Source organism: Akebia trifoliata, chromosome 9, assembly GCF_017979445.1.
Source record: "Akebia trifoliata isolate Shusen 1 chromosome 9, ASM1797944v1, whole genome shotgun sequence".
NCBI lineage: Eukaryota > Viridiplantae > Streptophyta > Magnoliopsida > Ranunculales > Lardizabalaceae > Akebia > Akebia trifoliata.
The window spans coordinates 11,172,217-11,189,262 of record NC_141383.1 but is presented as its reverse complement, the minus strand read 5'-3'; positions in this window follow the sequence as shown (position 1 = coordinate 11,189,262).

Genomic DNA, 17,046 nt, shown 5'->3' with positions numbered 1-17,046 from the left:
CAACTTCATACAATCAACGTTGCGACAGTAGTAAGTAGTGTGTTGTCTCATTTCAGGAAACATTATGTTAATATCAACAAGATTTTAAGATCTTTTTCAAGTGCCATCCAACCCACTTCATTTTCTATTGTTAATTTCAGTTTTGCATTTGCATGTGCATATTAAAATATTGAGGACAATATTATATTTAAGGTTGGGGATGAAGGGTCAGATTTCCACCTATTTTCTTTTATGTTCTATTTTGAAAATCCGAAAATTTTGAAAATTTTTTTGGTGGGAACATTGTTGTATTTTTTTAAAGATCATATAGCTTGTATCTTTAAGCACTTAGTTAAAAATACTAAATTAGCCTTTGGTTGAAAGCTTTGATCTAAAGTCCCCATTTGTGTTTTTCTTAGGCCAAAATTAGAGCAAAGTTACTTTTTATTTGTATTTACTTCTAACAAGGTTACCAAGAGTCAGGGTTAATTAAGTGAGCCTTTTACATTCTTTCTACCTAGACTATAAGGAAAAATTGGGTTTGATAAACTTTGATTTCCTTGTTCATTTGGTTGACTAATTAGAAGAAAAACATAATTGGTTGAATATTTTGTGAACAACAAGCACTGAATTAGACTGTGTACCATGAAAAGAGCTGTTTGTTTTTTGTAGAAAAAGAATGAAAAAGGAGATGAAAAGAAAAAGATCCATTATTGCAAGAAAGAAAGAATGAATCAAAGATTATAAGTTTATAAGTAAAAGTTTCAGTAGGGTGAAAGCCATCAAGTATAAAAATGTAAGTACGTTGGAATATCATAGATAAAATCCCTTAGAGGTATTAAAGTGAACATTCACACTTCTCACTACCCTAGACAGGATGCTAAGTTTACAATTAAACTATAAGTTAAACCAACTATTCTTTTAGTAGATTAAAAGTTTTTTCGAACTTACTCTAATAAATCAAATCTCTAAAACTTCTAAGCTAGAATTACTAATTCTTAAAGGTTACTTTAAGTCTAAATTTATCCATAGAAAAATAAGAGTTGGGACTTCATACCAAATATTACTTCGAAATAAGTGACATATCTTAAAAGAACTTGTGCTTTTAAATATAAGTGTTGATTTTGACCATTGTTACTTCAAAAGTTGTTTCACATTTTGTGGGTATATTTTTTGCAAATCCTCACGAGTCTAACTCATCCACTAGGGGTAACTTAGCATTCTAAGGGCTTACTACATTCGCTAAATGCAATTGAGATGTTTGCGAAAGTGGCAAATTTATTTTCTAAGAGACTAAAAAAAGATAAGTTTAAGGGTGTAATTAGTGTTTCAAAATACTAATTTATCTACACTTTTCCTAGGCATTTATCTCGATTTTCATCCCTATTTAATTAGATTAGGTAAATAATTGTGTTAAGCCTCAATTTATCACATTGCACAAAATTAATGTATTTATCGGAAGACTAATTATGTGTGTTCACTGTACAAGTCAGATATGAAATCATCAAGATGAATACCAAATCAATCAATAAAGTGTGTATTACAATCTAAAAGATCAATCAAGCTAACATGTAAACCTAGAGATCCAAGTATCTCCAGATCAATATGGCACAGTGAACATTCATTACGGCATAGTCATTTTCAAATGGAGTCCATAAAATTGCACCAATGTGCTACGCATGTGATATTATATGCAATAGTGATGGCAGTTATGTACTTTATCCTTCCATTTTCTGTATGATTATAGGATTTTCTTAAAGGTTCATCCTACTCCAATGGATGAAAGCTTTAGATGTATCTCTACACGTTTTATGCTTAACTTAGATGTTTTATAGTTAGATAAGATCAAGATAAAGCATACTTAATCTAGATAATTGGTAGTAGGGACTTCACACATTAGTGAGTGAAAGAGTTATAACTATTGTCTTATTTAAGATTTATGCTATATTTTCCAGCTCAGGAGCTCACACCAAGTCCTTGAAGTTGAGTGTAAAGAAGGATAAACTTAGATATAGTGTTATTTGCTAATTCTAAGCTACTCTAATCACTAATAGCTTTATTCCCTTGTTTCTTAGTTTAAATTCCCTTTCTATTGTTATATTTTCTAGCAACATTTACTCTCCAATTTTTATTTCACAAAAGTACAAAAATATATTTTAAAATTATAACTTAGATTGACTTCATTTTGCTTAAGCTTGGAAAGAACCCCTTTTTTTTTTGTTCCCTTACTTGCCCACAAGTTAAGGAGAGTATAAATATATGAATTTCTAATAGAAGTAACGACCATATCAGTGCTTAAGACAAGAGTTTGATGAACCTAGAACGAGAAAAGCTAGATAATCTAGACCATATTTCGAGGACACATCCTTCTTGGATGATGTTAAACCATGTCCCTTCTAGAAAGAATTTACAAAAAACTTCAAGTGGAGGGGTAAGCTGTATAAAGGGAAGAAGGCGTTAGAGCGACGACTTGATGCGGCTGAACAAAATGAGAGAGCACGAGAGTTTGAGATAACCAGTACTTGAGGCAGAGATCATAGGGATTAGATATTTTATTAGGAGTTTGTTTTTTTAGGTTTTTATTAGGATTCACTTTGTTAGTAGTTGTTTTGTTTGTTTGTCTGAATGTTGTATTACCCCTATTTTGTTAAAAAAACCTTTTACTTTTACAATATTTTCAGAAATCCTTTTCTTTTTCGTAATTATTTTGTCATGTATTAGTTACACAGTGTAGGTTGAAAATACTGATGTGTGTTTATCCAACATAGCCTAGGAAGCATTTACCTAAACTATGAGCACAATACCTTTCATGGTCCTTCTGGCATCATACAACATAATCACGATTAATACAGTAAATACAATCGACGATGCAATAGTGGTGAGTGGTGTGTTGTCTCATTTTAGGGGACATTATGTTGATATGACAAAATCGTAGGATTATTTTCAAGTGCTTTCTAACCTGTTTCATTTCCTTTTGTTAATTTTAGTTTTGCATTATTGTATGTGCATATTAAAATATTGAGGACAATATTGAAATTACGGGCTTTGTACCGTGTCTAAACCTAGAGAGGAGGAGGGGTGAATAAGTTAATTAAAAATTTAGTTTACGAATCACCCCACGAAGTTACAAGTGTCTCGATTATACTAAAATGAATACAACTTAGAGATGCACAAGAATCAATTCTTTTAAGTTAAAGCATACATCATACAATCATAAAGTAGGCATTCTATCAAGTATTTGATAAGCATGTCAATGCCTTCATATAAATTCAGGCTTAGTGCATAATCGTAAAGAAGTCACAAAATTTATAGTGGTTCGGCAACTTGCCTACATTCACTACCAAGTACCTTACTCTCGGGTCTTGGGTACCACTATCAAAATGGAGGTTTATGGTTCACCTCGAAATCTTACATAGAATTTTTTTCAAGTCTAGGATAAATTCTAAACCTTAAGATCGAGAGAATGACTTTCTTTCAAAATAGAATTTTTCTATTAGTAGAATCCTCAAACCAATTTGTTCAAATGAGGTACAACCTCATTTAAACTCTAAGTTTTGTTCTTTAGAAAACTTAGAACCTAGTTCTCTTGAGTAGAGTTTTCGATTCTTCTCAAGAACTTGGTTTTAGGATGAAACCAAAAAACTTCTATTTGTTAAAGAAAAAGAAATTTAATAAAAGAAATACTCACAAGAACTCGACTCAATGGATCGATCTACCACGATGTAGCTTTGAGTTCTTCATGTCCTTGAGAGAAACATCTTCATCTTGATGTACTCCTTGCTTAAAATAGATGCTTCAAGCTCCTTGGATTTACCAATGTGTGTATAAGCAAGGGAAATGGAAGAATAAGTTTAGTTGAAGAAAGGGCTTAGGTTGATTTGAGGCTTTCCATGGCTAGAGAGGTTAAAAGTATGTATAAATGAGGGATTTACTTTTCTCAAGTTTCAACCACCTCAAAAGAATGAGGTGGAGTTGTTATATATGAAAGGGGGGGCAAATTCATGGCTCAACAGTAAAAAATATGACCATTTGAGCGTTTGCTGGCTGTGGCACCGTCAGCCATAAGTGAGGCACATTAGTAAATTACCAAAATGCCCCTGCAAAGTGTTTTGGTCATAACTTTCAAACGGTAGCTCCGTTTCACATGCCGTTGGGGAGCTAATAGATATTAATATTTAGAACACCTCCAAACTTCTACTAAGGGATGAGATATGATAAAAATTGATAAAATGACCAAAATACCATTTTTTTCTTTTAGGATCAAATAGAGCTTTCGGGAAGGTCGGTGCCGAAACGGTTCGAAGGTGTGCTAGATATTACCTATATAATGCCACGTATAAAGCATCAAGGACAGAAAATGGGTTTAGGGTAGTCAAATCTCTAATTTCTCCTCTATGACCATTTTTGGTTATCGAAAAGTCTAATAAGAGAACGGGTCGAAGAACGAGTTTCCCTAATTACTATGGGTCAACCTATCACTCATCTATATGTTGGGAAAAGGTCTTGGTGGTCTCATTACCTTTTGTGCTTCAAGTACATACATTGAAGGTTTTCATCGAGGCACATGCGGTTGAGCAGCTTTACCGGAATCTTCATTAGTTTTAAATGGTAAATCAATCCGACACTTAACATCTTGTAATTGACAAAATATGGAATTAACAATCTCCCCCTTTGTCAATTACGATACTAAACCCTAACCTAGATAAAAAAGACTGGGAAACATTTCCAGAATGACCAACACGACTTACACCCGATTAGAATCTTACAAAAGTATTTGAAAATAAAAAAACCTAAGATTCTAACAACTTCTCTCCTCCTTTGGTACTGTTCCCCCTAAATGTTTTACCTATAGAAATCAATTGAAACAGTACACATTGGAGGAAACAACATTCTGCCCCTTTTTGTCTGTATTTGACAAAGGGCATAATCAACCCAATGTCGACACAAAAGATATACCAATAAGCACAGGGGTACGATACATACACTCAAGTAGTATGACTATCAGAATGAAATGCTTAACGGAAGTAATCATAAACATGCCAACTATAGTGTGACTATTAAGCATGGGCATATGGCATGATAAATGACACAGTAAATATATTACTAAAGAGAATAGTGTCAAAACATTCATACATGTGCAAAATAGAATATTTGCAAATAATCAATCATAAGTACACGAAGCATAATAAAAATATTTTTCTATTAAGCAACATCTAAAGTTGTCTGGATTACAAAATATGAGTCAAGATTACATGAACAAGACTCAACAGACAGACGATTTTTGTTGTATGATTTTTGGATTTCTGATGATGTCAACATACAAAAACCACTAATTATGGCCCCCATAACTCCTTCAAATAAGCCGAGAAAAAAAAAACAAGTTTCACCAAAATGTGAAAGTTTAAAAAATTTGAAAGAGGGGCAACAAGCTGAAATTTTGCAAGTGAAACAATAGAAGCTCGAGAATGAACTTAACGGAGGTCTAGGTACTCGAATCTACCAATAATCCCAAGTTAGAGAGGGGTGCAAGCAATAGAGAGATTGCTTGAAGACGTAGTGCCCAAAAAAAATATCAAAAAAAAATTCAATCAAAAGTGGTCACCACCTCGAGTATGACTAGAAAGCATAATAGTAGAGCCCGGAAACTCAAGTCTTCCATATTGGGCAAGAAACAGAAAATGGAGAATTTCCAAGAGTGCAAGTTAGCACTCGACCAATTTTCTCAAACTGGGGGCTAGATAGAGCACACCCCAATGGATTTTCGAAGATGCTCAAAACACATCGAATCCAAAGGTTTTGTGAGAATATTAGCAAGCTGACTCTCAGTTAGAACATATTCAAGTGAAATAATGTGATCTTCAACAAGTTCACGTATGAAATGATGCCGAATATCAATATGTTTTGTCCGAGAGTATTGGACAGGATTTTTGGAGATATTGATGGCGCTAGTATTGTCATAGAATAAGCTCCTCATCTCTTGAGATAGCCTATAGTCTAGAAACATTTGCTTCATCTATAGAAATTGTGTACAACAACTTCCAGCCGCAATGTACTCAGCCTCAGTAGTGGATAAGGAAATGGAGTTATGTTTCTTACTTTGCCAAGCTACGAGACAGTTTTCAATATAAAAATAATCGTCATTGGTGGATATACGATCATCAATGTTGCCAACCCAATCGGTATCGGAATACCGAGCAATATTGGAAGACGAATCAAATGGATACTAGAGGCCATACTCGGAGGTGCCAGCTACATAACGGATGATTCGTTTGACAGCTGTGAAATGTGATTCCTTAGGATCAGCTTGATAGCGAGCACACACTCCAACAAAATAAGAGATGTCTGGCCGACTGGCTATCAGGTAGAGAAGACTACCTATTATACTGTTGTAAAGGTACGAATCCACACTTCTACCAGATATATCTTTAAAGATCTTGAGTGTGGTACTCATTGAGGTGTGGTAAGTTCTATCAGATTGAACGAAACAATCTACTAATTCACGTGCATACTTAGTCTGAGAGATGAATATACCATCCTTGAATTGTTTAACCTGCAACCCTAGGAAAAAGTTGAGCTCACTCACCATGCTCATTTCAAATTCAGATTGCATCAAGTGGGCAAATTTGTGGGCCATCTCTTTATTGATGGAGCCGAACACAATGTCGTCTACATAGATTTAGGCAATAAGGGTATGGCCCTTGACCTTTTGAACAAAGTGTTTGATCAACACTACCCCGAGTATAGTTATGGTTGATCAAGAATTGAGTCAACCGTTCATACCAAGCACGAGGGATTTGTTTAAGGCCGTAGAGTACCTTTTTAAATCTGAAGACTTTGTAAGGATATTAAGTGTCAATGAAATTCTTGGATTGTTCAACATATACTTCCTCATCTAAAATGCCATTCAGAAATGCACTCTTGACATCTATATAAAATAATTTAAATTTCATTGAGCATGTTACGGACATCAAAATCTGAATCTACTAAAGGCTGGCAACAGGGGCAAATGTTTCATCAAAATCAACACCCTCAATCTGAGAGTATCCCTGAGCTACAAGACGAGCTTTGTTTTAGACAACATTGCAAAGTTCAGCGGATTTATTCTTGTATACCCATTTGGTCCTTATGACATTCTTGCCAGATGGTCTTGGCATTAAGTACCACACCTGATTCTGAGTAAATTGAAGAAGTTCTTCTTGCATGGCATGAAGCCAATATTCATTAGTGAGGGCTTCATCAATATTTTGGATTCCATTCTCGATGTGAAATAGAGATGATTGTTCAACGTCTCAAGTTATCGTCGAGTTTTCACATCAGTATGAGGATCTCCAAGGATTTGACTGGTGTGATGATCCTTGAGGACAGGTAGTGTTTCCGGAACTTGAGACGTTGAGGGAGGTAAGGATGGAGTAGGAAATACTCCCTTATCCTCAACCTTTGGGTCAGAGGGACCATTTTCCTTAATGGGTTGATCATCGATTATCACATTTATGGATTCTTGGATGGATGAGGTCCTCTGATTAAAGACTCGAAAAGCATGACTATTTGAAGAATATCTTAGAAATATTGTTTAGTCGTTCTTCAAATCAATCTTTCCCAACTGTTTGTGGTCTTTTAGGATATAGTATTTATTACCAAAGACCCTGAAGTGCTTAACACTAGAAGTTTTGCTGTTCCACAATTCATAAGTTGTTTGTTTAAACCTGCTGGAAGATATACTCGATTAATGATATGGCAGGCAGTATTTACAACTTCGGCCCACAGACTTTTGGGAAGATTTTTACTATAAAGCATGACTATGGCTATTTCCTGAAGAACGCAATTTTTTCTCTCAGCAACTCCATTTTGTTGAGGGTTTTAGGAGCTAAGAATTCATGTCGAATTCCATTTTCATCACAAAATTGTGTGAACCAACTATCCTCAAACTCTCTACCATGCTTCTAATTCTACCTACGACAGATTCTTTTTCTATCTAGATACGCTTAATAATTTTTTTGAATTCATCAAAAGTATCAGATTTTTCTCTTAGGAAGGCGACCCAGGTGAATCTCAAGTAATCATCAACTATCATCAAGAAATGTCTCTTACCACCTAGACTTCGTACTTTAGTGGGACCGATAAGGTTCATTTGTAAAAGTGCTAAGGGTTTTGAGGTTGCAAGAGTTGTTATCTTTTTGTGGGTACTTCTAATTTGTTTACCAATTTGACACTCCCCACAGACTTCTCTTGCTTGTTTACCCAACTTGGGTAATCCTCCGACTAAGCCTTTTGAGGCAAGTCGAAACAAGTTCTTATAGTGAACATGACTGAGTCGTTGATGCCACAACTGGACTTCATCAACTTGCACCACGTTGCTAACACAAGCGACGGTGGGTTCTCTTGTGTTTTCGATAACATAACAGTTATCAGAAGTGCGTAGGCCTTTCATAATAACTTTACCATTAAGGGTAGACATCTCACAGACTTCACGATTGAAACTCACCCGGTGGTCTTTGTCGCATATTTGGGATATGCTAAGAAGGTTATGTTTCAAACCGTCAATGCATAACACATTTTCCACTGTGGGCAATCTAGGACCACTGACAGTTCCTCACACAATAATCCTAGCGGTGCTACCATCACCAAAGGTGACTGACCTTCCATCAAAATCAACCGTGTGGCTAAATTGACTTCAGTCACCCGTCATATGTCGGAACAACCACTATCAAAGTACCATGGCGAAAATTTTCCAGCCTTGAGAGCTGTGTGAATTACAAGGCACTTGTTGTCCCCATTTTTGATTTTCCATTGTAGAATTGTCTTGGGGGGTTGAGGATTACGTTTAGGAATGGAAGGAATTTTTCTTTTCGACTCAGTTTTCTCTTGGACAAGTGAGTTCTTCTTAGGGGACCTACTTTTCTTGGGTGATATTGAAGGTGAATTTTTCTTTGCATACCTTTTGTAGACATCCCAATTTGAATAGACCCCCTACTTGAAAGGATCCAAAAATAACACTTTTTCAATAAAAATTGGCCAACGGGTGTCAAAAATCCGAATCACTAAAATATGGCATTTTATCAAAATTGAGGGCCCTTAAGACCCCCTATGAGTCTAGTAGGCCCACCCAAAAAGATTTGGTTTACCCCCGCCTTCAACGCTCCACTCTCAAAACCAAAAATATGAATTTTTCAATAAAAGTAGCCAACGAGTCTAAAAAGCCCAATTTGCCAACACGTGGCATTTTGATCAATCCAATGATTCCAAAAATCCCTAAAAATATAAATAAATATAAAATGAGACTTGGGATACCCACCACCTTCCATAACCCTCACCACTTCACCTTCGAATCCGAAAAAATCCTAAACCTATTCAAAGCTCACGAACCTTCAACTCTCAAAAGTACATTTTCTCACCTTACCCACATAACCTAAATTTAATCTCACATCACCTAAATCATAAAACTTACCCACCCTCAAAAATCCATTTAAAAATGACCCTAACCAATTTCAAATAACCTAAAATCCTTCTTAAAACGCAAGCCCAACCCACCAAAGCCCATAAACCATTATCCATATCAAACCATATCCATAATCCATAACCCTAACCCACAAACCATTATCTATATCAACCAATCACTCTCTTGATTATCAAATGTGACAGATGTAATCACCCTTTCTCACCTCCTTCATCCCACTACCTATCCCATCACCTTTTCTCTAAACATCATCTACCTACACATCAACCTATCATTTTTTCTCTAAAAAAATATTTCTACTCACATCAATCTATCACCCTCCCCTAACTTACCATCATCATTCCCTACAAACCTCCCTCTAATCTATCAACATCATTCCCTACAAACCCATCTCTATAACCTAAACCTACATCCCTCCTCCCAAATTAAATACTCATTCTCTCCCATCAATTCATCTAAACCCCTAATCTCCACACATCCTTCCACATGTCACCATCTCCCTTACCCTCCCAAAACCTAATCAACCACCCTCTTACACCCTCCATTCTCTTAAATTAAATTCCACTCAATCAATCAACCACCCTCTTACACCCTTCATTCTCTTAAATTAAATTCCACTCAATCAATCAACCACCCTCTTAAACACCTATCATCTCTCCTCAACAAACATTCCACTCAAATGGATTAGGTAAGATCCAAATCATTTGGATCAAAACACTATCGATTTACCTTCATTATACAACTACCCTCCTCTCCACTCTAAATTTCATACCCCTACATTCAAAACTTATGCCATTCTCTACTCTCCTAACAATTCACCCTACTATATCCCTAAAATAACTCCTAAACATCTATAAATACCCCATCCTCTTCTCAAAAATGGTTACCAATTCTCTACTTTCAACTCATTTTTATTCTCTACTCTCTTTTACTTCACTCTCAACCTTCTCTCATTACATTAAAATACATAGTCATATCTTACAACGAAATCAAAAAAGAAGACATAGAAGAAGAAGAAAGAAGAAAAGAAGACAGACATTAAGGCTTAAACGTGGAACATACTCCCCTCTCTCTCCTCTCCATTTCCCCCTTCTACCTCCCTTCTCACATCTTTTTAATTTTTCTTTTAGAAAACTTCTAAAATGTGATGTTCCCCCTCTCCTATTTCTTGTAGATCGGACTTCGATTTGGTTGAAAGTATAGGGGTTGTAACCACTTTCAAAAATAAAATCGTTTTATGGCAATCGACATTCGGATTCTTATCGACTCATGAGAATGGATCTGTAACTGAAGCTAACACTTTTCAAAAATATGACTTTCAAGGCATTATCATCTCATTGAATGAGATGATCCTTACGTGCTAAAGCCAATAATAAATCCCTTATTAGGGTATAAGTTATCAACACGTGGCACTTTATTCTATTCATAATTCTTTAATCAAAATGACCAAGTTGAGTTGAGGTTACCACCACTTAGTAGGGAGAAAAGGGTGCCTAACACCTTCCCTTTTCTTCAATCGAACCGCTTACTCTGATTTCAAGGTCAGATTTGTATCTTATCCATCGAGAGTCACTAAATGTCAAAATGACAACTATTCTAAAAACGAACATTGGGTGACCACTCACACCTTTTTCCAAATATGAATGGTGTCGACTCCAATCTTTCATAGAAGTGATAAGGATGATTGAGAATCACGTATCTACAGCTTGGCAACTCCACTAGAGAAGAAGGCTCTACTCTCGTGTCAACTTGGTCATTTTGAAAACAAAATATACAAAATACTTTTATTTATTGTTTGTTGTGTTTGTTGTTAGTATTTTTTTTCTTTTTTTGCGCATAACATGTAATGTTTACTTACTTTTGTTTATTTGCAAGCTAACATTGTTTGGTGTGTTTGTTTTCAAAGTGTGTTTCATTTTCTTTATTTATTCCCCTGGGTAAAAGAGAGAAATCAGTTTTTTCTTTAGTTATCTAATTTTTAGTCATGCATATCATCAAAAAATAAAAAAAATGAAAAAAAAATGTTTTTTTATCGGCTCAAGTCAAAAACCAAAGGCAATATACTTTTAGTTTGGACAAACAAACTTTTAAAAAAAAAACTAATATTTTTTTGCCAAGTAGACAACAAAATTTAAACTGACTGTAAATTTCTGCTCCGATCTCCGATTAACTATTATAGTATATCGATTTGGGGTAAAACGAAATTTTATTTCAAATGTGAAAAAGTCAGCGCGATTTTGATAAGTCAGAATCAATTTTTGAGTTTGTTTACTATCATTTCTACTAACATTTCTGTTCTATCATTTCAATGTTTGTTTTTTTCCCTAGACAACAGAACTTAAACTGACTGTAACTTTTTACTCCGATCTCTTATTAACTATTATAGTATATCAATTTGGGGTAGAACGAAATTTTATTCCAAATGTGAAAAAGTTAGCAAAATTTTCTCAAGTCATAATCAGTTTTTGAATTCGTTTACAATCATTTACACTAATATTTATGTTCTGCTCCTTGTAAGGATACAAAATGATTATAAAAAAAAAATTGTGGCCCAAGCCAAAAACTAGAAGCAATGTGCCGAATTTTTTTTTTTTTACTCATTTTGTTCCTTACATTAGTCCTGACAACTTTTCTCTTAGACTTTATTTTTCTTAAAAATGATCAAATGGATCACTTTTTCGTTAAACTTAGGCATATCACTTGCCATTTTTTATTTGATCAAAATAGAAATTCAAAAATTCAAAAATTCAAAAAAAAAAAAGACATCTCTCCATCTCAACAATTATCATTCTATCCTCAAGTCAATATTCGTTAAAGGCTTGATTATGTTTGGGTCACCCAAAACGATCCTTGGTTGGACCATATATAAAAAATGAAGTCCTCTAGTCAAACCTTCAGTGAAGATAGGATATTGTGGTGACCTCGTCACAGGCCTAAACATTTCAAAAGAAAGAGCAAAGGCCCTAGTCTATAACAGGAAATTGGATTTAGTACCTTTATTGAGTCCAAAAGCCTGGTGAACCACTAGAAATTATCGGTTGTGTCTAGGAATCTTATCCCAATACGTACTGACCTCTAAAATTAATAGTCAAACTGTCCCTAAGTCCTTCATAAACATAACTTTCCAATTCTCAAGAAAAGCCAACCCTATACCTCTCATTTTAGTTGAAATCTTCTTAGTTTTAGATGTCATAAAAAATGGTGAGGGAAGAGGTTTAAAAGAAAGCCCTCACCTACTTTATATGTGGCTTTGCGACCATCTTAAAATTGTGGACATTCCTCAACCCTCGAGTATAGGCCATAACACTTTTTCAAAATAAACATGTTAGATAAGAATGCAAAATGTCATATTTTTCTCCTTTAATATTTAGTCCTTTATACATATTTAGTGCGTAAATGTACTCATTATTCTTTTATTTTGATTTAGGATGCAAATGGAGGTGTTAAGTGCAAAACGAAATTAATTGGGCGATTTTGGACAGTTTCGACATCGCTTCGTAATCTGGGAATAACTCTCTCATCCGAACTCCAATTGAGATGATTCCAAATGCTATGGAATACTGAGAAAACGATCTACAACTTTCGTGTTTTGAGTTTTCAGAGATAATGACTGTATCAAGGTCAAAATGGGGTTTGAAGTTGCTGCACGTACACTATTGATGCGAATTTGACGGGAATTTGATAAAAATTTGACGAGGTTTATTTTCGAAAGTCTCCAAATCTAGCGCACGAAAATTCCAACTAAAACACCACTTTCCTAATTATATTAGGACTTTATTTTATTTTAATTAGTCAGACTTATATATTGTTATTGGAGGATAAGATTTAGAATATTTTTTTTAGAAGATTTTGTTGGCTTCTAAGAAGGAAGAGAAGAATGTGTAAAAAAAGAAAAAGAAGATCTCTCTCTCTCTCTCTCTCTTACTCTCTCTCTATTAGGTGTTTTTTTTTTAATCTTTTCTTTAGGAAAGAAGTGGCTGAAACTTGGGGAACTAGGGGCCAACGAGTTGCTGTCAAGAAGAAGGAGAAGTTGTTGAAATTTTTCAGCAACATTATTGCTAAGAAGTTTACAACGTTGCTGCTTGTATTCGTTTTCCACCATCAACATCATCGCCATGAGGAACATCACCACCAACACATCTCAAACTTCTTTGGTTGTATTAAAAAGTGTAACCCTTATGACTTTTATTTATTTTTATTATTGCAACCCTGGTTGCTTTTGGATTAAAGAACATCTTGTTGGATTCTTAAGTTGGAAATTTTTAATTCAATGAGTTAGCGACTTTCAGATTCATTAATTGATGTTTTCGGATTGGTGATATGTAGACACATGAATCAGTGAATTTTAATTATGTATGCTGAATTTTCAGTTTGGTCATATTGAAAACTTTGATATTAACGGTCATTGAAGCCATAATTGTATCTCTAATCACCTAATTGATTTGGAATATGATTTAAAAGTGGTAAAAACTATGAACAATAGTTGTGATCTGAAAATTGCATGTTCTTTAGCCATGGACTTTTCCATAGGTTTGAAGAGTAGGTTATTGAATCATAATTCCTTTTGATCTTAATGATTTGTTTAAGAAGTTGTAAGGATACACTAAGTATTAACTTGATTGCTTAATCAAAATAACTAGGTGATGGACTTTTCCAAAACCCTAGGGATTATCTAAGAAGGAATTTATAAGATACATGATCTCTTTAGGCTTGCACTTTGATTCAATTCAGATATGTAAGTAAGTCATAAAATTTGTTATCTATGTTGAAGCAATTTGATTAGTCATTTAATGAATTTGATTTTCTGAATTGTGAGAGAAGATGATCAATTGTAAATATTTATTTCTTTAATTTTTTTTTATTTTTATTATTTCTTTCTTTGTATTATTATTATTATTTTTTAATCCGAATCGCCAAAATTGAAACCCCTACAAATTTGTGTAATATGTTTGTTTTCAATTTGTTAATTAAACTAACTAAAATTTGTTATGACTCTTTAGAATAGGAGTACCCGCAATCCCCGGCCAATAACGATACCCTACAAATCACTTTACTACAATCTTCTATAGGGTTTATTGATGACTAAAAATATGGTCAATCAAATGGCGCCGCTGCCGGGGATTGCAAAATCCCTATGTTTTAGTGTCATTTAACTTGTTAATATTCTATTTTACTTGTTGAGCTTGCATGTAATATATCTTGTGTTACACTTATTGAATTTTAACATGAATCTTTCCTATCACTATGGCGATCACATTGTGATGCTTTTAGGAAGGGAAGCTTATTATTATTCTTTCAACTCTAACTTGTATATTGTTGTCTTTACTTTTGGATTCAAGTACATGAATGTCCGCAGTTAGAAGAAGTCCAGGAACTTGCAAAACGCTTGGCCTTGCTAAAAGAAGTTGCACATCAACCCCCACCTCACCAAGAGGAAAGGGAAGAGTCGGAAGAGTCAGATAGCTCTTCCTATCCCTTGTCAGACGAGGAAGAAAACCCACCACAAGTCCATTCTCTCACATCTCCTCAAAATGTGGCACATGTTGATCTCCTATAAGCCCTCAATACCCAATACTTTACCTAATTGGAGAGCCAACCTTCTTTTGTGAAAACCCAAGAATATCCTTCTTAAAAAGTGTAGTCAAACCAAAAAGATTATTGGTTTTTAGTAATAATCAATAAAGTTGAGAGAACTTCCAATCATACCCTCAAAAGGTGGAAATCTTCAAGTACATATATGGAACTCTCTCATTAGTCCATTTCAAAAACATACTTCCACCCTTACTTTATGAGTTATTTACAGATGAACCAAGGTCTACTTTTCACCTACCACTTCACCTTTACACATGTTACTCCCCTACTCACCCTCCCAAAATTACTTTTGTTCTTCCATTGGTCAATTTAAAAAATACACATCCACCATTGGTCAAAAGTATCCTTTGTTATCTTACCACTATTTATCAAAAAACCAACTATCAAAGTATACTTTTAAGATTTTTTCACAAATGTCACCGTTACCCTCATACAAATGAAAAATCCAAAAAAAAAATAACCTAAACCTCATGTCCATTCTCTTTATTTTTAGGATTGGACTACTTTATCCTTAAAAGTTTTTTAAAAATTCAATAATACCCTTATTTTATATGAATAATTAATGTTCTCAAGCCCCCATCTCTCAACCTAAAACTCTATCCAAATCCTTACTCATTCTCTCATCTTCTAAATTTCAACTCACTCAACCCTCACCTATCTCACTCAACTCTCAAGTTTATCTTTCAAGATTCAAATTCATCAAGGGATACGGTGGGGTTTAAAATCTAGTTTATTTATTTTAAAGTTTGCATTTTCTTCTTTTACCCCTCTCATTTTCTTCTTTATAGAAGTTTTAGGGTATAATGCACACCCTCTCTCATCCCCGGTAGATTGGACCAAGGTTCGATCAAAAGGATGGGGGTTGAGGTCTTCTTTAACTTAAACTTATGCATCATGTTGTATACAATGCACACACTCACATATGTATTACAATGAAAAAGAAATGTGTCACCCTTTTAATGGGGTGAAATACTAAGTTTCTAGCCATGCATACATGCATCAAGGTTATGACCTCAAGGGAATTTCATCATGGAGTCTCTCTAAAAGCTCAAACCTACATTCATATTCATAAAATTTAATTTGACCACATAAGCCGTCCCTTTCCATAGGATGTCCTTAATGTCATATTGAAATCAAATTCCTTTCCAAAGGGAACATTTAGCTCAATGCACACACCATCTTTAGCATGCATTATTATACATTTAGTATTTATTTATTTAAGTTTCACAAAAATAATGGCCAAGCAAGGTAACCACTTTTGGTGGAGAGGATGGGGTGCCTAACACCTTCCCCATCCTTTAACTAGACCTCATTACCTAGATCTTAGGTAGATCTTACCCTTTCCAACACATGAAAGTCACTACAATGCCATGAAAAAAAATGATTTTCAAAAAATCGATTCAGGTGCCCATTCACACCCATTTAGAAAAAAGATTGGTAGCGACTCCAAACAATGTAACATTGAGTTTTCAATTCAAACTTCTCATGTTTACACTGTAGATCTACAAACAAAATGTGGATCTTCTGGATTCGTTATATCAAGATTTCCTCTGAGATCTCTAGGCGTGACATGCACATATCAAGATTACGGGTATTCTTTGACCAAGTCTCATTCAGTGTTATGCTGTCCTTCTAGCCAGGTTAGAAAAATCTCTACTTTGATCTGCCCTACTGCTGGGTAGCATCCATATGCTGATCTACGCATGGTACTACTTAATCTACTTGGATACGTGTACGGCTTAGATAATTGCACAATTATTTCCCTTTACAAGTATCCCCTCTTGAGAAGATGCAAAGTCTCTCCATCTTCTCGAAGCACATAACCTCTTTCTCATTAGCTCCCATGATTCTCTATAATTACTTTTACCCTTAATGAATTGACGCATTTAATACGTCATTCAAATCATCTCTAATGGTTAAGATCAATCAATCTTCATTTATGTCCGTCCACGTGCTCTACTATCATCTGTACTACCGCCAAATTACGACGTTTAGGTTGGACTAAAGTTATCCTCTCAGGC